The sequence below is a fragment of the Cervus elaphus genome, chromosome X, assembly GCF_910594005.1.
Source record: "Cervus elaphus chromosome X, mCerEla1.1, whole genome shotgun sequence".
Taxonomy (NCBI): domain Eukaryota; kingdom Metazoa; phylum Chordata; class Mammalia; order Artiodactyla; family Cervidae; genus Cervus; species Cervus elaphus.
In genome coordinates this window covers 78,007,708-78,031,637 of record NC_057848.1, presented here as the reverse complement: position 1 = coordinate 78,031,637, position 23,930 = coordinate 78,007,708, and the positions used below count along the sequence as shown (strand labels likewise).

The following is a 23,930-nucleotide window of genomic DNA, read 5'->3' as shown; positions in this document are numbered from 1 at the left end:
TGTAAGTGTGTGAGAGAGTGCGTGTGCACAGGTGTGTGCACACAGGCGTGTGCATGTGTGTTTGTGGAGGTGCTTGCAAATGGGCATTCACATGTGTGTGTGTGTGAGAGAGAGAGAGCATGTGGTCAGGTGCATGCACATGAGTGTCTGTGTGTGTGTGTGTAAAAGAGAGCACAGGTCAGAGACATGAACATTGGCATCTGTGTGTGCTTGTGTTCATGTGCAGGTGCCTTCCCATGGCGGTGCATGGGGACTCAGTCCTGGAGTCGTGAGACTAGGGATGCGGAGCGGGCTGTGCTGGCCGCATGGGGAGGGAAGCGGGGACTGCTGTTGAACTCACTGGGAACGGAATGGGGCAGGGCCACCTGGGGCTCCAGGCACACAGACTGCAGGGACTCCAGGCTGGGGACTCACCCCAGCCCCACCAGAAGCACCGGTGGGACCAGAGGCACTCAAAGGCTGCCGGAAGGGCAGTGTCACCCAGGACAAACCCAGTCTCCTGGCCTCTGCAGGCACAACTCTCACGGGCTTTCCCTCTCCAGGAACAAAGTCTTCCAGCTCTCCAGAGGGCTGGAGGTGCCGGGGGCCCTCAACTGGGCAGTGACGCTGTGTCTGCTGGCTTGCTGGGTACTGGTCTACTTCTGGTCTGGAAGCGGTTCAAGTCAACAGACACAGTACAGCCAGCGTTGATGATGGGCCTGGAGCACCACTTCCTGGGAGGTGCTGTGCATCCACCAGGGAACCACTGGTGCCATGGGAGGTGACTGGACCAGGTCCATTGCCCGAGGAAGGGGCAGGTACTTCAATCAGGCCACTTGATCCCCACCCCCTGGCTGGATAGGCCTCTCTGCAGCCCTCCAAGTCCAAGGCGAGTAGCCTTCCCCACCCCCACTGGAGGGATTAAATTGTTCTCCATTATCATGTTAGCTGTAGGAGTTTTGTAGGTTACCTTGATCAGATTGAGAAAGTCTGTCTGTAGTCCTAGTTTTCTGACAGTTTTTATCATAGTGGTTGTTGAATATTGTCAAATTATTTTACAGCATCTATTGAAATGATCATATGGTTTTTCTCCTGTGTTTTATTATGATGAATAACACTGGTGTATGATTTTTTAATGCATAACCAATCTTTCATTCTTTGGATAGATCTCATTTGGTCATAATGCTCTATGTATTGCTGGGTTACATTTGTTAACATTTCATTTTTTGTGCTTAACTTAGTGAAGAATATTAGTCTGTGGTTGTCTTTTCTTGCAATGTCTTCATCTGGTTTTGGTATTTTGTAAGGCTGGCCTCATAAAATAATTTGAGAAGTGTTTCCCCTCCTCTCCTTTCTGAAAGAAATTGTATGGGCTTAGTGATATTTCTCCTTTACATATTTCACAGCATTCACTAGTTAAGTCACATGGGCCTGGAGTTTTCTGTTCCATGTCTTTGATTTAGGGACATTTAGGGTTTTCACTTTCTTCTTGAGCTAGTTTTGGGAATTTGTGTCATTCAAGGAATTTCTTAATTTCATCTAAATTGGCAAATTTTTTTTGCTTTTCTTTTTTTAAAATATATTTATTTAATTGGAGGCTAACTACTTTACAATGTTGTAGTGGTTTTTGCCATACATTGACATGAGTCAGCCACAGGTGTACATGTGTTTACAATCCTGAAACCTCTCCCACCTCCATCCCCATCCCACCCCTTGGGTCATCCCAGTGCACTGGCCCTGAGCACCCTCTCTCATGCATCGAACCTGGACTGGCAATCTATTTCATATATGGTAGTTTCATGTCTCAAAGATATTCTCACAAATCATTCCACCCTAGACTTCTCCCCCAGAGTCCAAATGTCTGTTGTTTATCTCTGTGTCTCTTTTGCTGTCTCACATATAGACCCATCGTTACCATCTTTCTAAATTCCATATATATGCATTAATATACTGTAGTGGTGTTTTTCTTTCTGAATTACTTCACTCTGTATAATAGGCTCCAGTTTCATTAGAACTGATTCAAATGTGTTCTTTTTAATAGCTGAGTAAAATCCCATCGTACTTATGAACTGCATCTTTCTTATCCATTCATCTTCTGGTGGACATCCAGGTTGCTTGCATGTCCTAGCTACTGTAAACAGTGCTGCGATGAACACTGCGGTACAAATGTCTTATACAATTCTGGTTTACTCATTGTGTATGCCCAGCAGTGGGATTGCTGGGTCGTATGGGAGTTCTATTTCCACTCTTTACAGGAATCTCCACACTGTTCTCCATAGTGGCTGTACTAGTTTGCATTCCCAACAACAGTGTAAGAGGGTTCCCTTTTCTCCACACCCTCTCCAGCATGTATTTTTTGCAGATTTTTGGAGAGCAGTCATTCTGACCAGCGTGAGATGGTACCTCATTGTGGTTTTGATTTGCATTTCTCTGATAATGAGTGATGTTGAGCATCTTTTCATGTGTTTGTTAGCCATCTGTATGTCTTCTTTGGAGAACTGTCAGTTTAGTTCTTTGGCCCATTTTTTGATTGGGTCATTTATTTTTCTGGAATTGAGCTGCAGGAGTTGCTTGTATATTTTTGAGATTAATCCTTTGTCTGTTGCTTCATTTGCTATTATTTTGTCCCATTCTGAAGGTGGTCTTTTCACCTTGTTGATACTTTCCTTCGTTGTGTGAAAGCTTTTAAGTTTAATTAGGTCCCATTTGTTTATTTTTGCTTTTATTTCCATTATTCTGGGAGGTGGGTCATAGAGGATCCTGCTGTGATTTATGTCAGAGAGTGTTTTGCCTATGTTTTCCTCTAGGAGTTTTATAGTTTCTGGACTTATGTTTAGATCTTTAATCCACTTTGAGTTTATTTTTGTGTATGGTGTTAGAAAGTGTTCTAGTTTCATTCTTTTACAAGTGGTTGACCAGTTTTCCCAGCACCACTTGTTAAAGATATTGTCTTTTCTCCATTGTATATTCTTGCCTCCCTTGTCAAAAATAAGGTATCCATAGGTGCATGGATTTATCTCTGAGCTTTCTATTCTGTTCCACTGATCTATATTTCTGTCTTTGTGCCAGTACCATACTGTCTTGATGACTGTAGCTTTGTAGTAGAGCCTGAAGTCAGGCAGGTTAATTCCTCCAGTTCCATTCCTCTTTCTCAAGATTGCTTTGGCTATTCAAGGTTTTTTTGTATTTCCTTGCAAATTGTGAAATTATTGTTCTAGCTCTGTGAAAAATACTGTCGGTAGCTTTATAGGGATTGCATTGAATCTATAGATTCCTTCAGGTAATATATTCATTTTCACTATATTGATTCTTCCAATCCATGAACATGGTATAATTCTCCATCAGTTTGTGTCCTCTTTGATTTCTTTCATCAGTGTTTTGTAGTTTTCTATATATAGGTCTTTTGTTTCTTTAGGTAGATATATTCTTAAGTATTTTATTCTTTTCATTGCAATGGTGAATGGAATTGTTTCCCAAATTTCTCTTCCTGTTTTCTCATTGTTAGTGTATAGGAATGCAAGGGATTCCTGTGTGTTAATTTTATATCCTGCAACTGTACTATATTCATTGATTAGCTCTAGTAATTTTCTGGTAGAATCTTCAGGGTTTTTTTTTATGTAGAGGATCATGTCATCTGCAAACAGTGAGAGTTTTACTTCTTCTTTTCCATTATGGATTCCTTTTATTTCTTTTTCTACTCTGTTGTGGCCAAAACTTCCAAAACTATGTTGAATAGTAGTGGTGAGAGTGGGCACCCTTGTCTTCTTCCTGACTTTAGGTGAAATGCTTTCAATTTCTCACCATTGAGGATACTGTTTGCTCTGGGTTTGTCATATATAGCTTTTATTATGTTGAGGTATGTTCCTTCTGTTCCTTCTTTCTGGAGAGTTTATCATATATTGATGTTTAATTTTGTCAAAGACTTTCTCTGCATCTATTGAGATAGTCATATGGTTTTTATCTTTCAATTTGTTAATATGGTGTATTACATTGATTTGCAGATATTAAAGAATCCTTGCATTCCTGGGGTAAAGTCCACTTGGTCATGATGTATGATCTTTTAAAGATGTTGTTGGATTCTGTTTGCTAGAATTTTGTGAAGGATTTTTGCACCTATGTTAGTCAGTAATATTGGCTTGTAGTTTTCTTTTTTTGTGGCATCTTTGTCTGGTTTTGGTATTAGGGTGATGGTGGCCTCATAGAGTGAGTTTGGAAGTTTACCTCCCTCTGCAATTTTCTGGAAGAGTTTGAGTAAGATAGGTGTTAGCACCTCTCTAAATTTTTGGTAGAATTCAGCTGTGAAGTCGTCTGGTTCTTGGCTTATTTTTGCTGAAAGATTTCTGATTACAGTTTCAATTTCTGTGCTTGTGATGGTCTGTTATTTTCTATTTCTTCCTGATTCAGTTTTGGAAAGTTATAGTTTTCTAAGTATTTGTCCATTTTCTCCAAGTTGTCCATTTTATTGGCATATAGTTGCTGATAGTAGTCTCTTCGGATCCTTTCTATTTCTGTGTTGTCTATTGTGATTTCTCGATTTCTATTTCTAATTTTGTTGATTTCATTCTTCTCCCTTTGTTTCTTGATGAGTCTGGCTAATGGTTTGTCAAATTTATTTATCTTCTCAAAGAACCAACTTATAGCTTCGTTGATTTGTGCAACATAGCTTTGAGGATCTTCTCTAGACAGGAAACACAGAAAGGGTGTGTAAACTCGAACCAAAAATCACAAAGTAAATGGCAACGGGACCATACTTATCAATAATTACCTTAAATGTAAATGGGTTGAATGTCCCAACCAAAATACAAAGGCTGGCTGAATAAATAAAAAAAAAGACCCCAATATATGCTGTCTACAAGAGACACACATCAAAACAAGGGACACATACAGACTGAAAGTGAAGGGCTAGCTGGAAAAATGTATTTCATGCAAATGGAGACCACAAAAAAGCAGGAGTAGCAATATTCCTATCAGATAAAAGAGACTTTAAAATAAAGGCTGTGAAAAGAGACAAAGAAGGACATACATAATGATCAAAGGATCAATTCAAGAAGATATAACAATTATAAGTATATATGCCCCCAACATCGGAGAAGGCAATGGCAACCAACTCCAATACTCTTGCCTGGAAAATCCCGTGGACGGAGGAGCCTGGTAGGCTGCTGTCTATGGGGTCGCACAGAGTCGAACACAACTGAAGCGACTTAGCAGCAGCAGCAGCACCCAACATAGGAGCACCACAATGTGTAAGGCAAATGCTAACAAGTATGAAAGGGGAAATTAACAATAGTACAATAATAGTGGGAGACTTTAATGCCCCACTCACACCTATGGGTAGATCAACTAAACAGAAAATTAACAAGGAAACACAAACTAATAACACAATGGACAAGCTAGACCTAAAAGAGGCATTTTAAATGCCACTTATGAGCCCATGAAACTCACCTGCCATCTTCATCTCTCTAACTTCATAATGCTGTGTCACATGGCATGGGTATTGTGCCTCCTCCAAACCTGGCTTCAAAGCCACAGTATTCAGGCTTTCATTCTGTCTCTCTCACCTTTCATCATTATCTAGTTTTTAATATCTTGCCTAAAATCCCTCCTTAATGACTAGGCTGTATTCAAGTGTCTGTGGAAATGAGGATCATTCCACATTTTTCCTACAAGGTGGTCTTAAAGCGCCTTGAAGACCATTTAATTCTGGGCCACCTATAAGACATCTTCCATCCCACCTCCTTTTCTGTGTTCACATAGCTCTGCTCAGTTTTCCAGTTTCCAGTCTGAAACCCCTGTCTTCAGGCTGAGAATTCAGTGAATACACGTGCCTTTGCTCCACTTGTAGCTGTCTTTTGCCATTTTGAAGACTCGCTGCTGTCTCCTCCAGAGCCCCTGAGCACCCCTATATATACCCCTGCCAAGGGGGCACACCCTTATGCTTTATGAGGTCATCAATTCACTTCCCAAACCAATGGTGGCCCTGGGTGAGCCTTGACATCACAAAGCCCCTTCCTGACACCTCTAGGGTAGGATGGGGAGAAATTAAGATGGTTTGGTGGGATAAAAGAGGCATTTTAAGTGCCCCTTATGAGCCCACGAACCTCACCTGTGTTCTTCATCTCTCTGACTCAACACTAATGTGTCATATGGCAGTGGTAGCATGTCTCCTCCGAAACTGGTTTCAAAGCCACAGTATTCAGGCTTTCATTCTGTTTTCTCTCACCATTATCTAGTTTTTAATATTTTGCCTAAAATCCCTCCGTGATAATTAAGCTGTGTTCAAGTGTCTGCTTTATTCGTACAAGGTGGTCTTAAAGCACCTTGAAGACCACTTACTTCTGGGCCACCTACCAGAAAACTTCCATCCCACCTCTTTTCTCAGTGTTCACATAGCTCTCCTCAGTTTTCCTGTTTCCAGCTGGAAACCCCTGTCTTCAGGCTATGAGGATTCAGTGAATACACATGCTTTTGCTCCACTTGGAGCTGTCTTTTGCAATTTGGAATACTGGCAGTGGTCTGCTCCAGGGACTGCCCCTGTACCCACGGGGGACGCCTCCACCCCCCAGGCTGTTTTATGCTTCTTCCATGTGAGAATTGGTGAGGCTGCCGCCCCCTGCAATGGCCCCATGACCCCGAGGACCCTCTGTCTCTCCTCTGCATGGGGGGCAGGGAGGGTGTTGGCCTCCATGGGCCACAGAGATGCCCCCTCCCACAGGCACAGTGTGCACCTCTTTGGAGCCAAACCTGCGTGTGCAGCTTGCCTGCCCCCTCCTCACCAGTCTCACTCTTCCCACCCGTCTCCGTCTGCTGGGGCTCTTCCCAGCCCCCCTCGTCTTGGGGAGTTTGTGGGCAATTCCTGGCCTCCCCTGGCCTGTGGTGGCATCCCTCACTCCTGCTTCACCTAACCATCTCCTCCCTGGGTCTTCATATCCCCTCTGTCTGCACCTGTGTCCCGATTTCCCCTTTGTAGAAGGACACCAGTCATACTGGGTTTGGGTCACCCTAATGGCCCCATTTTAACTTGATCATCTCTGCAAAGACCCCCCTCCCCAAACAAGGTCACAATTCTGCAGTCATGCTCACACATTAGGGCTCCAACATATGAATTTGCGGGGACACGTTCAGCCTGTAAGAGTGCCCCCACCGTCTGCTGCTTCTCCACCAGCTCTTCTGTCTCTGGGCTCGTGTCACTAACTGCACCTCCTGGCACTGTGAGGAGGGTGAGAAGGGGGCGTCTCCTGACTTCACCCCCCTCCCCAGCCCCGCCAGAGTGCATCTGTGCAGGGGTGGGGGGTAGCACTGGGGAGGAAAGCCCTCTGGAGGGGCGGGAGCAGGGAGGGGTTGGGCTGTCCTCTGCACCGCACTCTGCCCACCCCCGCCCTTTGGGCCCCTTCAGCCTCTGCTGTCCTCTCTGCCGCTCCCTGCTGAGCACCCCAGGTCAGCCCACATGGTCACCCTGGACCCCATGGAGGGAGTGCTCTGCCTCTTGTGGCCCAGCCGAGCACCATAGACACCGCTTCTGCACTGGGCCCCCAGCGGGGCACCATCCAGCGTGGCCCCGCTGCCCCTGCTGGCCTCGGTGACCCCTCTTTGCCCAGGCCCCGAGGCAGAGGAAGAGCCTTGCCTCCTGCGGGAGTGTGACCCTGAGTCCCATGGAGCCCAGACGTGCCTACCGCCTTGCCCCAGCCAAGCCCAGCCCCTCACGACTGCTTCCTCCTCTATTCCCCAGGAGCTGGAAGCTGGATCCCTTGGGGACCCTGGTCCAGCTGTAGCCGGAGCTGTAGGGGGTGGGTCTCCAGAGCCAGACCCGAGCCTGTGGCCAGCCCCCACCCCAGGGTCTGGGGGAGTACTGCAAAAGGGCCTCGGATGCAGGGGGCGGCCTGCCAGGCTCTACCGTGCCCAGGTACCTGCCAGGGACGGCCATGGGGGTCAAGGAGGAGAGGTGAGAAAGCTGTGGGGAGCATTCTGGGGAGGCCAGCAGGGAGGTGGGGGGTCGGGGAGTGACCTGCACAGCTGTCTACACACTCAGTGCCCTCCCCCCAGCAGTGACCAACAGCACCACAATTGAATGGGCCCGTGGTCCTCCTTGCCCTTGCTCCTACGATGACCTCGTGATGAGTCTGGGCTCCTGATGGTCACGTTGCCAGATGGCAGAGTGTGGTCCCTCTGAGCTGGGGCCGTCCGCAGTTGGTGGGAAGGATAGGGGTCAGCGCCCAGCCAGCCTGGCTCCTGGAGAGCAGCGGGAGTGAGCCTCATCCGGCAGCCCTTGTCATCCTTACCGCATATATGTTTCTCGGTTGACATGTTTTATGATAGAAACAGCAGGAACACACAGGAAAAGGGAAGTCCTCTTGGTGGATCATCCGAAACCCCCCACGTGGGGCGCGTTGGTGTGCAGACCTTGACCCTGTGCGCACGCGAGGGCGCACGCCTGTTCTGGAGCACGGGGCCAGTCCAGGACCATGGAGAGGAATCCAGGCCGGCCTCCGGCGAGGGGGCATGGTCGAGTGGCGCCTGCGCAGTGGCAAGGAAGTGGTCCCGTGTCAAAAGATGCTGGAGCAAACAGCTAGGGCGAAGGGACGGCGCTTTGAGAAGCCCTGCTCGGGCCTGTCCAAGGAGGACTGGAGGCTCCACACGGAGGCAGGAGGACCAGGACATGGTGCGTGGTCCCAGCCTCTCCCAGGGAGCCCCAGCACCTTCCCAAACGCCCACTGCTCCCTCCAGCTTTCCGGTCCCTGGCTCCCTCCATCCTAGGAGATCTGCCTCGGTCCCCATTCAAACCTCCATGGGGCCCAACGTCTGGTGGATACTCCATTCAGGGAAGCTCCTCGCAGGCTGTCCCTTCCCCACTCCCCTGGAGGAGAAACTCCAGTGGAGACTCGACATAAACTGTTTAGAAAAGACAGCTATCAACCGGAGCATTGCACTTCCCCCCTCTCTGGCCCCCACAGCCTCCTTATTCACTTTATCGTGGCTCCCAGGTGCCCACTTCATCCTGCAGCAGTCCCCTTGGGCCCCCCGCTTTCCACTGACCCAGGCCCTCCCTTCCTTGTCCCCCAGCACTGCGTTTGGTGCTGCCATCCCGGCTGTTACTGTCCCCCAGGCCAGGTGCTGAGTGCCAAGGGCACCATCTGCATGCAGTCCAGTCACTGTAGCTGCCTGGACCTGGAGCTGACTGGGAAGCAGCACTGTCTGGGCGCCCAGCTGGTCAGGCCTGATGGCTGCAACTACTGGTGAGGGCCGGGGGTGGGGCGTGCAGGCAGGATGCCACGGGTGAGGGCAGGGCTAGTCCACTCCGTGTCTCACACACCCAAGCTCCCCCAGTCTCAGATGATGCAGGCTAGGCAGGCTAGGCGCCCATAAGTCCTGAGAAGATGTGGCAGGTACCCTAACCCCTGGTCTGACAGATGGGGAAACTGAGCCAGCCAGCTCTGGGGGTCTGGGAGACTTCAGAGATCTGGACGTGTGCTTTGAGAGGGCAGGGGGTGGTGATGTGGTGCTTCCTCCTGCTGTCTGGCCTCCTTCAGCTGCAGATGACCTGTGGACACTTCCCCATAGGACCAAGTCTGTAAGATACCTGAGAGTGCCTTGGGTGTGTCAGGGAGCAGGGTCTGGAGGTGCTGAAGAGTGGGGAGGGGGACTGAGACCTCAGAGGACAGTGGAGGTGCAGTAGAGGGGAAGGGGAGGCAGATGGGGAGGGGCATATGTGGAGGGCACGGCACGAGTGAGCTGCCCTCTCTCTGTGCCTGCGTGCCCCACCCAGCACCTGCTTCGAGGCCGGTTCACCTGCACAGACCTGCCTTGCCCAGGTATGTACCACGCTCAGAACGAGGTGAGGAGAAGCAGTCTGGGGGTGCAGTGAGGGCTGGGACTGGGGGTGGGATGGCTGCACCCCAGGGCTCACCATTCACCCCCACAGTGCCTGGCGCCTGATGCCCATGGTTGGAGTGGACAGCATGCTCCCAGCCCTGCTGGGCCCAGACGAGGACCCGCTCCAGGGCCTGCAGCTGTCCACCGCCACAGCATGGGGGGGGGGGGCCCGAGCCCCAGGCAGGCGGGGGAGGCAGGGGCCCAGCATCAGAGGGAGACCTGTGCCAGCCCCCCCCCCCCCCCGAGTGCCCAGGTGAGACGTCCCACTGGGGGGCTTCAATCCCAGGGGGCTGGAACCTCTTGGGCCTCCCAAGGCAAAGGGGTGCTTTTGTATTCCTGCCACAGTGGACGAAGCTTGGAGCCTGAGGGAACCGTGGTCTCCCTGTGACGTATGCCTGGGGCAGTCCCATCACAGCCGAGCATGCAGCTGGCCTCCCACCTCTGAGGGAGGCCGGCCCTGCCCTGGGGGTCACAGGCAGAGTCGACCCTGCCAGGGCAATTCCACTCAGTGCACAGGTGAGGACTTCTGTGGAGATGGTGGGTGGTGGTGATGGCTTGTAAGGCTAGGGAAATGCTACCTCTGAGCTTTGACCCCCTGCATCTGACCCTCCTCTGCCCCTGCATACACACATGCATGCCACTTCCTTTGAGGGAGAGCCCTTAGGGCACTCAGCCTGTGGAACTGGGCGAGTGAAGGTCCTAGCAGGTGGTGGGCATGACAGGAGGGCTGGTCACTCAACTCTCGGGACCTCCCGCCTCAGGATGGACCCCCTCCCAAACCTACCCGCTCTGCTTCCCTCCTGCTGCAGACTGCAGGTAGCCAGGGTCTTCTCCCCTATGGGCAGCCCTGCCTCCACTCCTGCGAGGACCTGTCTCCCCGAGGTCGTGTGCCAGCCAGACTCAACAGGCTGCCAGCAGCCCAGCTGTGGGTGACCCCCAGGCCAGCTGTCCCAGGATGGCCTTTGTGTGCCCCCCTCCCCCGTCCACTGGCCCAGGGCTGCTGCCTGTACCAGCCCAGAGGCATGGGTTAGTGTCTCCCCCAACCCGCCCCCCACAAGCACAGCAGTGCCCTCCCACCTGGCCCCTTCCACTCTGCCCACAGGGGCCAGCCTGGGACTGTAGGATGGGAATGGGCAACTCCTGTGTCCCAGGGCTGGTGCCCATTGGGGCTTCTGTGTCCTCCACCCACCAGGACCCTGGTCGCTGTGGATGGAGACAGTGGGGTAGAGCCCTGAGCAGGGTTGGTGATTGGCTGAGCCATCTGAAGCACCCGCCCCGCTCCTGTGCCCTCAGGGATCCCTGAGAACCAGAGTCACTCCGTGGGGTCTGGGCTCAGCTCCTGGGAGAGCCTGGAGGCTGGAGAGGTGATGGCGGGGCTGTGTGACAACTGGTGAGCCAAGAGCACCAGGGAGGCATGGGCTGCCAGCTGGGCAGGAGGGACCCCGGGGGAAGCAGGCAGGACCCTGTCTTCTGAAGCCCCGCCTTTATCCCCAGCACCTGTGTGGTGGGCATCCTGCAGTGCCAGGCGGTACCTGCCTGCCCCGAGCCGGGGGTGCGGGGCTCCTGGGAGGAATGTAGTGTCACCTGTGGCAGACGGGAGCAGCTGCCCGGGGCCTGCCCGCCAGAGCCCCACCTGCTGCACCCAGGTCTGCAGAGGTGAGCACCGGCCCAGGCCCTGTCTGGGCACTCTGACTTCACTCCTGATCCCCATCCTGGCCTTTAACCCTGACTCCCAGGTTGCCTTTTGACCTCTCCCACCCAATCCGCCACATGCCACCCCTCACCCAGGCCAGTGGTGGGCAAACAGAGGAGGAAGCAGGCGGATTTGCAGGGCAGGGGAGACTGTAGGAGCAGGCGTGTCCTAGGGTCTGGCCCAGGGAGGGTGTGGTCTGCATGACTCGGGGGCCACTGGAGGGGATGGGCACTGGGGTGAGAGGAGGTGGGCAGAGCAGGCCGTGAGGGCGGTGTGGCCGGGGTGCTAATTCAGGGTTCAGCTAGTAAAGCGTCTTCCCACAATGTGGGACACCCAGGTTCGATCCCTGAGTCGGAAAGATCCCCTGGAGAAGGAAATGGCAACCCTCTCCAGTACTCTTGCCTTGAAAATTCCATGGACGGAAGAGCCTTGGGCTCCACTTGAGCTATAGTCCATGGGGTTGCAAAGAGTTGGACACAACTGAGCGACTTCACTTCAGAGGCAGGCTGCCCGGCCGGGGGTGTGTACCGCGAGTGCCTGCCTGGTGAGGGGTGCCCCTTCTCATGGGCCCACTTCACCGGGCTGGTGGGCTACTTCTCCGCCAGCTGCGAGGAGGGCTGTCACTGCCCCGAGGGCAACTTCCTGCATCACTTGGCCTGTGTCCCGGTTAGGACTCCCCCTGCCAGGAGCCCAGGGCCCTCCCCTCACCCATCAGCTCTCACCTCTACAGACCCTGTGGCCTCTGGACGGCCTCTAAGTGTCCTGACTTAGAGCTGGTGGCCCTGAGATCCCGGGCAGGGGAAAGGAGTCAAGGGACACTTCCCAGCAGAGCTAAACTCAAAAGCATGCGTTCCCGTTCCTGGCTCAGACCGTTTTTGCCTCCCTCATTCCCCTCTCGTGGGTCCCATCCTCTAATGGCCTATGTTGACCCTGCCTTGTCCTGGCTCAATGCTCTGATCAGGAAAGAGCCTGGCCATCCCTGGTCAAGCCATAGCCTTACACTGCTCATGGTCAGCCCCCTGACGCAGGTACACAGTCCAACTTGCTACTGGAAGTGCAGTCTCAGGGCCCAGAGCTGTATGGAGTCTCCTTCCCACCCATCTCCTTCTCCCCACCCCGCTTCCAAGGATGTCCACAGGGGGCAACAGGCAGAGGACTGGCCCCCGGCAGGTGGCTCCAGCCCCTGTCTCTGCACTTTCATCCCCACCCCAGGAATGCCCCTGTGTGCTCACTGCCTCATGCTGCAGGAGCTGGAAGCTGCAGGCGCTGAGTCAGGGGCTCACCTGTCTGTCCTGGGAGAGAATGGTCAGCCTCTTGGGCCTGGCAATGAGTTGGGCTCAGGTCAGAGCCTCAATACAGACTTCCACAACTGGTGATGGGGTGGGAGGTTTGGGGTGGGGGAATATGATAGATTATGAGAGTGTAGGAGATTTGGGGTGGGGGTAATTTGAGGGGGATGATGAGAGTGTGGGAGATTTGGGATGGGGAATTTGAGGGACCCTTGAGCACCCCTATATATATCCCTCCCCAGGGGGCAACACCCTTATACATTATGAGGTCAGCAAGTCACTTCCCCAACCAATGATGACCCTGGGTGAGACTTGACATCACAAAGGCCCATTCTGACACCTCTAGGGGAGGATGGGGAGAAATTAAGATGGTTTGGTGGGATAAAAGAGGCATTTTAAATGCCCCTTATGAGCCCATGAAACTCACCTGCCATCTTCATCTCTCTGACTCTACACTGATGTGTCACATGGCAGGGGTAGTGTGTCTCCTCCAAACCTTGGTTCACAGCCACAATATTCAGGCTTCCCTTTCTCTTCTCTCTCACCTTTCACCATTATCTAGTCTTTAATATCTGGCCTTAAATCACTCCTTGATAATTAGGCTGTGTTTGAGGTCTTAAACCACCTTGAAGACCATTTAATTCTGGGCCACCTACCAGAAAACTTCCATCCTACCTTCTCTTCTCAGTGTTCAGGTAGCTCTCCAAGTTTTACAGTTTCCAGTCGGAAACCCCTGTCTTCAGTCTGGGAGAATGCACTGAATATACCTGCCCTTGCTCCACTTGGAGCTGTCGTTTGCCATTTTGAAGACTCGCAGTTGTCTCCTCCAGAGCCCCTGAGCACCCCTATATGCATGCCTCTCTAGGGGGCCATACCCTTATGCTTTACGAGGTCAGCAAGTCACTTCCCTTCCTTTTCAACATGTAAAGAATCAATTTTCAGTTTATAAATGACACCCATAAGGATTCTTCCTTTTGTCTAAGATTGGGCAGCATAAGCACAGTAAATATATATGCATAACCATATACACATATGATAGAATACACCTGGATTTTATAAATTCCATTCTTAAGCATTCTTATATTTCTCCACATGAGGGGAGCATAAGCACAATAAATTTTTATTCATACCCACATAAACTGTTGAGAGTGCTTGGATTGAAAGGAGATCAAACCAGTCAATCCTAAAGGTAATCAGCCTGAATATTCCTAAGGAGTGATGTTGAAGCTGAAACTCCAATACTTTTGCCACCTGATGTGAAGAACCGACTCACTGGAAAGTTCCTAATGCTGGAAAAGTTTGAAGGTGGGAGAAGGGGACGACAGAGGATGAAATGGTTGGATGGCATCTCCCACTCGATGAATCTGAGTTTGAATAGACTCGGGGAGTTGGTGATGGACAGGGAGGCCTGGCATGTTACAGTCCATGGGGCCGTAAAGAGTCAGACATGACTGAAGGACTGAACTGAACTGACTGACACATACATTCATATAAAACCCTAATACAGCCTCAAAATGGACATATTATCCCAAGAGTGGTGTACTAAACACATTTTCATAATATATTCATCAAAATAACCACAGATGAATACTTCTATGTATGCTTAAAAAGGATGCAAGAAACTGTACAGCTACAACAGTAAGGCCATTTGAGGCAACATGGATGGACCGATGGATGATCATACTAAGTGAAGTGAGTCAGACAAACACAAAATATCACTTAAATGTGGAATCGAAGATATGACACAAACGAACATATGTATGAAACAGAAACACACTCATGGACATAGAGAACAGACTTGTGGCTTCTAAGGCAGAGAGAATTGGGGGCGGGATGGAGTAAGAGACTGGGGCTAAAAGCTATACACTGGAGTACATGGAATGGATGGACAAGTTCTTACTGTAGAGCAAAGAGAAGTATATTCAGTATCCTATGATAAATCATAATGGAAAAGAATATATATGGGACTTTCCTGGCAGTCCAGTGGTTAAGACTCCATATTTCCATCTGAGGGGATGCAGGTTCAATCTCTGGTCAGTGAACTAAACCCACACGTGGCACAGTGTAAGGATTAAATAAATGAATCTGTATATATACACACACACACACAGAATGCATATTGCACAAATATGTGCATAACTGAATCACTTGGCTGTAAAGCAGAAAGTAACACAACATTGTAAATCAACTAATCTTCAACTAAAATAGAACATGACTGGGGAAAAAAAGATTGGTATATTTCACTGTATGTAAAGCTTACATTTCAAAGAAAACTGCTGTAAACAAATACAGCTCACTACTTGATGGGAGGCTTGCTGAAATAGAGAGACACATACTGATATCTGCAATCTCCCACAAAATGCACCAAGGAGTGAGATCGATTAATGGATGGATATAGGGATGGAAAAATGGATAGATGCGTGACAAAGGAAGTACGGAAAATGGTTACAGTAGAATCAAGGTGGGATGTCTTTGTGTATTAGCTAGAAAAATTTTCCACTTTGTTGAATGTTTGGAAATTTTTATAATAAAATCTTTGGGAATGTACAGAGCAAACCAAAATGCACATGAAGTCTAATTCCAGCTTTACAAATATGAGCTGAAACATGAAGGGGAGAAATGGACTAGAATATGCACTGTGGCGAAAGTAGTCATGGTTTTTCCTTACTTTTTCACACTCTGTGCACTGACCAAGTTCTTTTCCCAATATCCACAGACTACATTTTCCATAGTAAAAGTAGCATCACCTTTCCTGTGGCCCAGAGGAGACAGGCCTACTGTGCAGCATCATCGTCCTGCTTGTGCTCCCCTCCTGGTGATCTTGGCTTTGAGTACTGCTGGGGCGCCCTGAGTCCTCCAGTCACAGCTCTAGAGACGTGTCCCTGCTGGCTTCACAGGGCTGACCAAACTATGGCTGACTCCTTTGTTTGGAGTCCCAGGTGCAGCTCCACCCGTCCTGGCTTCATCTTGGCCCATCATGGAGCTACCCGCCTCCACTTCATTTTTCTCTTTATACATATTATATATATATATCTAGATATATATATTTCAGGGTAGTTTATTGAAAAGTACATGTGGAAAGGCACACAGGTGAACTCAAAGAGAGTTGCTACCCCTGCCCACAAACTTTCAACCTACACTCTCTAGGTCCTTGGAATTTTTCTCAGTTATTTAAATTGTTTAATTTGAGTGATCTTTGTCCAGTAGCTAAAAAGGGAAATTTTGCACTTTGTAGAAAAGTTTCTGCATGGGTAAATGAATAATAAACAAGGAATTATAAAATGACAACTGAGAAATATTTGGTAGATAGCTGACAAAGTGTGCATTTAGCTAATTTATGCAGAGTTCAAAAATTAAAATAAGAAAAGATGATGAAAAACCCAATAGAAGACAAACATGAAGTAAACAAAGAAATACAAATTACTTAGAAGGAAAATAAGAAAAATTACCAAAAAGCACGAGGAAATCTTTAACCCAATTGGTAATCAAAGAAGTGAAGTCACTCAGTCGTGTCTGACTCTTTGCAACCCCATGGACTGTAGTCTACCAGGCTCCTCCATCCAAGGGATTTTCCAGGCAAGAATACTGGAGTGGGTTGCCATTTCCTTCTCCAGGGGATCTTCCCAACCCAGGGATCGAACCTGAGTCTCCTGCACTGTAGGCAGATGCTTTCACCATCTCAGCCAACAGGGAAGTTCCAATGCAAACCAAAACAATAATGGAATACAATTTCTCACAATGCAAATTGCCAACAGTTCAATGAAAGCTTTGAGTGATACCAAATATTTCCTCCAAACTGAGGATCAGAGGTTGGAAAATGAATGTTCATGCATCGCTGTGAAAGCATAAAGTGATGCAGCTTTCTGAAGGACAATTTGACAGTATCTAGTAGATTTATAAATGCATGGAGCTACTTAAGAAGAACTTGTTTGGCATTTACATTGCAGAAGTATTTATGCAATTTCACCAAGATTTGGTATATCTCATATGGTATATATATCATATAAATATGGTCTCATATGGCATATGTCTCATATGGTATATATATATCATATAAATCATATATCGATCTTCCCTGCAATATATTTTCCCATCATCCTTGAAAATCTCTTGGGCCCCATCCCCACACTGCCCTTACCCCATGCAACCCCTGTTCTCAGTTCTTTCAGAAGAGGTTAGTTTTGCCTGATCTAGAACTTTCTACAAGTGGAGCCTACAGTATGTAAGTTGCTTTACTATGTTGTGTTACTTCCTGCTTTACAGCAACGTAAGTCAACTGTAAGTGTTTTTTTTTTTCTCCTAATTTCCTTCCGATTTAGGTCACCACAGAGTACTGAAGACAGTTACCTGTGTGAAGATAGTTCTCATTAGTTATCAAGGCATTATTCTCCAAAATATACAAACAGCACATGTAGCCCAGTATGACAAAAAGAAAAACAACTCAGTCAATAAATGGGCAGATCTAAATAGGCATTCTTCTAAAAACACACAGATGGCCAACAAACACTTGAAAATATGCTCAACATCACTAGTTACCAGAGAAATGCAAATCAAAACTACAATGAGGTATTACTTCACACCAGCCCAAATAGCCCGCATCAAAAATTCTACAAGCAATAATTTGGAGAGGGTGTGGAGAAAAGGGAACCCTCTTGCACTGTCAGTGGGCATGTAAATTGGTACCAACACTATGATGAACACTATAGCAGCTCCTTAAAAAACTAAAAATATAATCACCATATGACCTACTCCCGGGCATTTTCCTGGAGAAAACCTTAATTCAAAAAGATTCATGCACCCCAATGTTCATTGTAGCACTATTTACTGTAGCCACGTCATGCAAAATTTTTTAATCATAGCAAAAATGGCAAAAACAACAACAACATAAAACCTTGAAGCAAACAGTCTCTAAACAGGGGGTCAAATTACTAGGTATTTATAAAATTAGAGGCTGAAAAATAAGTAAAGAAAGCAAGAATCACTTATCAGAATCAAGTTCTATGTTGGCATTCAAATAGCAGAAAAGATAATTTTATACTAAAAGAACTAGCACACCCTCATCTTTTTATCTCCCTGTCCCAGGAACTCAGAATTCTGAGTTAATGGTAAATTATATCAGCGGTGATTTTTTTCTTTCCTTGTATTTTTCTACCAACTTTAGGTTTTCTGTTATGAGTATGTATTAATTTTTAATAAAGTTGTACAGTATCTTTTTCAACATGTAAAGATTACATTTGGATTTTATAAATTACATTCATAAGCATTCTTCTATTTCTCCACGAGAGGGCAGAATACCAGACTAGACCAACTGCAGTGCAATGGCCTAGAAGTTCAGGAGATACTGTCTGTGTGATTAGCTGGTACTTGCAGGACAGTTGTCACTGGCCATCCTTTCCTCACTTCTGTCCTGGAAATGGGCACTGCAGAGATACTTTGACCAGTCTCCCCAAGTCTGTGGATGCCTCGTGCCTGCTCTTCTGGTTGCTCCACGTCTCACGTTCTGTCACCTTCACCTCTGTGTCTGCAGCGGGCCAGACACACGCACAAACACAGGCAACACAAGCACGCCTGTGTACACACACTTGTGCAAGATACAGGGACATAAACACAAAACAGGGAACACAGGTGTTTCAGTAGCTGAAGACGCCCGTCTCCAGCAATGTGGGAGATGATGTTAGTAGGCTCCATGTCCTGCCCTTTTGGGGTCCCTCTCCATTGCCTCCCCCAGCCCTTCAGTATTATCACCAGCCAGTCTTAAGCCATTTCCAGCTTTGACTGTGTGTTGGTGGTGAGAGGCCAAGCGGCAGATGTGGAAATTCAGAGAAGACTCCAAAGTCAGCACAGAAGTGCAATGTGACACCAGAGAGAAGCCCGTTGCAATTGGTGGGGCTTCCCAGGAGAGGGGGTGGGGGTGAAGAACCCAGGGAACCTCAAACTCAATGAGCAGCAGGAGGCCTGTGGATGGCAGGACCCAGGGAAGGAAGATTCTGATGAACGAGCTTGATTAACCCTGCCTCTATCAGAATCACATAGGACTCTCATGCTGTAAGCACAGCTGCTTCGTGTGTGACTTGGACACGAAGTGACTTGAGGATGAGGTCCTCAATCATCCAGTCTATGTGCATGACACAAACCAAGGCTCCACATCCAGCCTGCATGAGCCTGAGATTCCCCATGTGGGCAACGAGTGTCCTGGCCTCTACACGGCTGGGCCTTCAGGGCCCAGCTTCTGATCCCCTCACAACCCATGTTTCTCTCAGTTACCTCTCATTTCAGAACCTTCTACCTGGGTAGTGCTGCAGGGGACTGATCAACAAGTCTTTGTCGATGATCTGCTGGCAACACGAACAAGGCCAGCACTGGGCTGATCATGCTCCGGACCCTCCCATGAGCAGCCAAGAACTCTAATACCAATCACCAATTCTGCAGAGGCCCAGAGAGACTCCACCTCAGCAATCCTGTTTGATCCTGGGCAGTTGTGGTCTGACAATCAGTTGAGGAAGTTAAGGCTGCTGCTGTGCAGCCCATGGCTGGGAGCTCCCCTTTCGTAATCCCAGAGTTAGTGGACTAGAGGCGAATGACGCACCCTGGAGGAATCCTGTATCCTGGAGGAATACAGGGGAGACAGGGTAGGATCATGCAGGAGGAGCATGCACTCCCTCCCCCACCCACTCACAATGCACTGGGAGCTAAGTTGTGCCAGCGATGTCAAGGTAGTATTCCTTAATGATCACTGTCTTGCACAAGTAGGGGTTGTTCCAAAAGGAAAATATCAGCTTGCAGCGAGACCAGGGACGGCTCAGCTCCTGCACATTTCAGGACCAGGAAGAGGGAAAAGGTGCAAGCTTCTAGGGTCCTCAGCTTGCCTGCCAGGCAGGCATCAACAGCTTCTGCTACTCCTCTCCGAATGCTCACACCACATGCACAGGGATAACATGATTCCCCCTCATCCTTCCCCATGTAGCTCCTCTACCCACCGGTCCTCTGAGTCTCCCTCTGCTGCTGCTGCTGCTACGTCGCTTCAGTCGTGTTTGACTCTGTGCGACCCCATAGACGGCAGACCACCAGGCTCCACCATCCCTGGGATTCTCCAGGGAAGAACACTGGACGGGGTTGCCATTTCCTTCTCCAATGCATGAAAGTGAAAAGTGAAAAGTGAAGTTGCTCAGTCGTGTCCGACTCTTCCCGACCCCATGGACTGCAGCCTACCAGACTCCTCCATCCATGGGATTTTCCAGGCAAGAGTGCTGGAATGGGAGTCTCCCTCACTGAGCTTCCAATCCATCATGTCATTAACCAAGTCTTTGTCTTGGTTGCTGATAATGATGGACACCTGGGGGTGGTTCATAATCTGCTTTACGTCAAGGAGCCAGTCATGTCACATGCCAGGCAAGGGAGTGCCACGAACAACAGGGCTTGTCTGGGGCAGAACAAGGACACTGAAACAGGCATCTGCAAGGGCTCTGGGCACTCCTTCATGCTCAGCCACCCCACCGATATCTCCATCCCCTGCCATACCATCAGACATGCTCATGAGTCTCAGTCCCCCGTGGTGTTCTGCATATGAGGCTATGTGCATCCGCCTAGGGAGAGTGTTTCTGACTGCTCCTGATTTCTGCCTGGCCTGTGTTTGTTGGGTAGCGCCATGTCACTGTTTAGAATGTCAGAATGGCAGTCTCTGTGGCACATCGTGTCTGCGGGCAAGTGTGTACGTTGTGTGTGGGTATACTTGTGTGTCTGTGTGTATGTTTAGCAAGAAAACCCTGGGTCTCTCATCTGCTACCTGTCTTCAAAAGGGGTGGCAAGGATGTGTCTGCAGTCGTCTTTCACTCGTAGCATACAAGGACAGCAGTCCCTTCCAGCTCCACAAGGGTGGACACCCTCGTGCTTCTGCACTGCACTCGTGGGGAAACCTTCAGGGGCTCTGATGGACCGGGACGGGTTGTGAGACTTCTGCTGTCTCTACTACTTTCCAGGATTATCCACAATTGCTATGAAAGCTCTCTGGGAATGTTCTTCTGGCCTACTGTCACTGGTAACTCCTGACATAGTGTCCCCGTCAGGAGACTCCTGTGCATCTGCTCTTCAGATGCAGGAGTAAAAGAGGCACCAAGAGTCATGCCTCTGACACCTACAGCTGTGATGGCCCTGCCCAGGCTCTCCTCTCAAGGTGCTTTGGAGACTGCCACTCCACCAGCCCCTCTTCCCTCAGCCCCCTCACCTTGCCTGTGCCCTCTTCCCCAACCTTCCTCCTGCCCCTCCTCCATGTCTTCCTCCTGAGAAGCCGAACCCATGGAGTGGAGGTCAGGATACGGCTTTGGCCCAGAAGCCAGGGATGCCCTGGATGATGGCACTTCTTCCAGCCTTCTTCCTCTGTTGGTTCTTCCTCCTGATAGGAGCACAGGTCCTGTGGTCTTTCTCATTCCCAGAGCTCATCTCCACCTGCAGGGCTGCCAGCATCTCTAGTCCCTCCAGCGCAGGCCATTCACTCGGGGCTCCTGGCCTTGAATGTTCCTGGGTCTACTCCTTTGGCTTCTCCTCACACACCTACGAGGACATCTGATCCTTCTCCTTGTCAGTCACCACCTCCATCTCCTACATAATGTCTACCACCAGCATCTGGAACCAGCAGCAGCACGATCCCCACCAATTCTGCCCCCTCCAGGTCCGCGACTTCCACACCGCCTCCACCCTGAAGAGAGCAACCTCCTCGCCTGGAACGTCCCCTGGTGCCTGCAACATCCCTGTGACCCCACGGTGCTGGCAGGTCGCAGGGGCCCTGCCCCCTGAACCCGGGATCACAACTACAAAGTTCCACAGTCCTCCACAGCTCTGGCCTTCTGGCTGTGTCTCACTCTCACGTGGCCCTGGCCTTGACCCCGAGCTGGGGCAGCAGTTAAGGGACTGGACATGACAACATCGCAGGTGGCATGCCCAGCCTGTCCACAGGCTGCAGTCACCCTCTGGAGATAGCTTCATCTTTCTGGGGGTGTTCTGAGACTGAAGAAAATGGTGGGGAATGGCCTGGGGCATGGTGCGCATTCCAGCCCCAATCACCCAGGCACTCGGGCCCCCTAGGCTGCTGGAGCTGTGAGTCACGCCCAGGTTGCTGGGCCAAAATCTCGACCAATCACAGAGAAGGTAGTGGGAGGCACCTTCCAGGGACATGCCCCTAGCCCAGAGGGAATTGCTCCAGGGGGTCCTGGGCTCCAGCGCCCACATGTGGCTGCCTTTGCTCCAGTGAACATGCCTGTCCACATATTTTCCCTGCCTTGTATCTGGCACCTCCCGGGTGCCAACAGCCATTGACTTCGCCTCCGGAAATCCGAACCACGAGTTCCCTGCTCCCATATCCAAAAAGCACATTCCCGTGTCCCACAGGACCTTTAACCACTGAAAGCTTTCCCAATGTGTCCAATGAAAGGCAAGGGCTCAATGTGGCTGGATAGTTGCCCTCCATTGGACAGAGAGTCAGATGCTGTCTGGATGATAGTGGATCGGGTACAAACCCACCTGTTTGCTACATTTGAGCTCCACTGCTCAGGGCACCAGAGCCATAGGGCACAGAGCTCTCTCTGTGTCTGTCTCTGCTTCTGTTTTCCTGCCCATCTTTCCGTGTGTGTAGTAAGGGGCTTTTGTCTGTTTGACTCTGTCTCTCTAACTGGTGTTGGTGCCCTCTGTCAATCTCTGGACAACAGAACTTGGAAAAGACCCTTAACCTTGGCATGAAGCCAAAGCCCTCTCCTGTGTGAGTTGCATCCAGGGAGAGGCGACTTTGTCAGTCCACACAGTTGAAGAATGCTTTCTCAAACTTGAGAGGCGAACACAGGCAATGTCTGCTGAACCACAGCAGGGGACAGGTGTCCTTCCCTCCCTTGCATGATAGACATGAACACTGCACAGGACTAAGGCGACTTGGCCACACTTTGGAGAGAGGGAGAAACAAAGCATGCTCTTGCTGGCATGAAGGAACTCCCAGAACCCTGTTGCAATGCCAGCCAGTGAGATATTAAGGACAGCACTGCATTAAGGGCCATGATTCTTTGGTATTAGACGAACTGAAGTCTGCCCATTTACCATATAGAGGCCCTTTCCAAGTTGTTCTGTTTTCATCTAGCCTCCAGATGAGAACACTTCGCAGCCTATCCTGTCTCCCCAGCCCTGTGGGGCTGGGAGCAGTGAGAGAATCAACCTAATCCATCCTTTGCATAGTCCTGATACCCAAGAGTTCTGCAAATACAAAGAATGACGTTTCAAACTGGCAAACTCTGCAGGTAGCAGCTGCTTATGCTGCAGTGCCTGTCTGTCTCCCAAAGCTTACAAAAAAGTCAAGGTGTGTTCATGTGCCTGGTCATACTGGGGAATGTTCCTGCACTTGAGAAGGACAGAAAGGTCTTTGTAGCTGGGCATCCAAGAGCTGTAGGCCCCGCCTCGTCTGTGCCTGGGAATCCACCCCGTTCTGTTTTTCATACTCTGTGCATCCTCACTGACCACCCCCAGTTGCTTTCTTCCAGCCTTTCCTTTCTGGCAGGGATCCAGGGTGCAGCAGCTTGATTCCACTTACAGCTTGCTTGCTCGGTGAGATCCTTGGGCTCATTTCCCTGGCTTCCATGCTTCTGCTGCCCCACGGTCTAAGACCTTTACACAAGTTCTTTCACGTTTTTGGTGTCCATTCTTCCGTCTCCCAGCCCAGCCAGTTCTGATATCACACACACACACACAAACACACACAAAACCTTAAAGGAGACTTGCACAAATACAGAACTATAGGTCTACTTATCCAGAATAATGGAATTTGTAACCACCCCTCTTTTTTTGTCCTGGTCACTTTCTTTCATTTGCTCTCCAATCAAGTCAATGTCCTCTTCGACCTCTGTGACTTACCCTGGAAGGTTATACAGTCCTTGGATTTGCTCGTGAGGGGAACCGACCTGTAAAGAGGTGGGCGGGTTTGGAGGTTCTCCCCATGGAGAGCTGAGTGATGTGCCCCTGTGTTCTGTGTTCTCCCATCATGTTGGACAGGTTCACAGTGCCCATCACTTTGGCATGCTTCCTTTCCCTGGGTTTTCCTTCCAGGAACCACACAGAGATGGCCAGGGATT

The 23,930-nt window shown here is 49.6% G+C and overlaps 2 pseudogenes; one reads left to right on the top strand and one right to left on the bottom strand.

The window, feature by feature from the left end:
• The first annotated feature begins 350 nt into the window (after nt 1–350).
• On the top strand, nt 351–12,296 carry LOC122690374 (annotated as a pseudogene).
• A 5,928-nt stretch (nt 12,297–18,224) lies between these two features.
• On the bottom strand, nt 18,225–21,570 carry LOC122690373 (annotated as a pseudogene).
• Nucleotides 21,571–23,930: the final 2,360 nt, after the last annotated feature.